Below are 1,831 nucleotides of genomic sequence, written 5' to 3'. Positions count from 1 at the left end.
AAGCTCTTCATCAGAAACGCTCTTCACTCTTCAATAGGAAAGGTGTTCTTCACGAGAATGTACGTCCACATGTGGCACGTGTATTGCAAAGTTGTATTGAGAAAGAATAAACTAATTTTATTTAAGAAAGGACTAGTATCGCTGAAGTTTTTCGGAAAGAATTTCTACGGGAAATTAACAAACGACCAGAGACGTAACAAATTGGTGTCAGAGTTTGTTTGTTTGTTTTTTGAATTTCGCGCAAAGCTACACGAGGGCTATCTGCTGTCCCTAATTTAGCAGTGTAAGACTAGAGGGAAGGCAGCTAGTTATCACCACCCACCGCCAACTCTTGGGCTACTCTTTTACCAACGAATAGTGGGATTGACCGTCACATTATAATGCCCCACGGATGAAACGGCGAGCATGTTTGGTGGACGGGGGATTCAAACCCGCGACCCACAGATTGCGAGTCGAGCTCCCTAACCACCTGGCCATGCCGGGCCCTGGTGTCAGAGAGTGGGACAGAAAGGAAAACAAATGGAAACAAGAAGTGGCAAATCAAACTACAGCTTAGCAGATTTGATGGCAGCAATACACATTGGTGTAGATGGTAAAGGATCAATAGAGGAGGAGGAGGGAAGCCAAGTCACCAGAATAGAAGTACAAGGACGGGGTGAAACTAGTCATCACTTAATAATTTGAAAGTCACAGCAGTGTTTGACAGAGAATAAGTAGTGGTTGTGGTCGCAGAAGCAGGCTGTTAGATATACACTATTGTTTCAGTTTAAGTTTAATGCAAGTTTATGGTAAGTTTTTTACGTAACTGTTTACGAATCATATGTTGTGGAGTTCAATTATTACGAACTAGCGATTGCTTTTTTTAGAACGTATTAGTGCCACTCCTATTTACAATAGTAAGATTATTGCATCATGTTGCTAGAACTTTCTGAGTTTTTCCTATTGTTTTAATTCTGTATTATTGCATCAGAATATCTACTATTGCGTGGAATATTTTAGAATTCTGTCGAAGTAAAAATATGCGTCGAAAAATTATTATTAAGTTCTAAACTGTGCGATTGTGAGTTTAGTGATAAAGAGTGTATAGTGGCGATTTTTAAAGTGAAATTATCACAGATTGTATTGTAATAACAGAGAATAGAAGAAGAATTTGTCTTAACAATTGTGTTCTAAAGTATTGAACGAGCCTGTGTGGATTTTGACTAAAAAGGGACAATTATTTAAAGCTCTGGATACAGGATACGGTTTCGTTTCATTGACTACAATTTTTCACCAGGAGCTGTGATTAAAAATTTCTGTCACATTTCAGAGATAACTGTACTTCTTCCATTACACAGTCAAATATTTGGTTTAAAAGCAGGTTGAAAAGTCTGTTGGTCTTTGTAAACGCAGATCGGCAAAGAGAAGGTCGAAATATCTGTTGGTCTTTTAAAGAAAAGATCGGCAGAGAGAAGATTTAAAAATCTGCTGATTTTTTTAAACGCAGATCGGTAGAGAGAAGATTGAAAGATCTGCACAGTTTGGGCTGGCAGAAGCATAAAGAAGTGTTATTATTTGTATATATGAAACCACAATTAAAGGTACTGTTACGTCTCTGGTCATTTGCTAATTACTTGTAAAAATTCTTTCTGAAGAACTTCAGCGATACAAGTCCTTTCTCAAATAAAACTAGTTTATTCTTTCTCAATTCAACTTTGCAATACACTTAATTTCCACAGTCACCTTAACTTACACACACACACACACGCTATAATTTACAACGAACGATTCACGCAATTTCCATACTACCGCGCTTGACTCAATTGTCCATCTATATCTTCAATCTCTCTGT

Source organism: Limulus polyphemus, unplaced genomic scaffold, assembly GCF_000517525.1.
Source record: "Limulus polyphemus unplaced genomic scaffold, Limulus_polyphemus-2.1.2 Scaffold1086, whole genome shotgun sequence".
Taxonomy (NCBI): domain Eukaryota; kingdom Metazoa; phylum Arthropoda; class Merostomata; order Xiphosura; family Limulidae; genus Limulus; species Limulus polyphemus.
The sequence above is the reverse complement of the archived record's forward strand: the minus strand, read 5'-3'. Positions refer to the sequence as shown.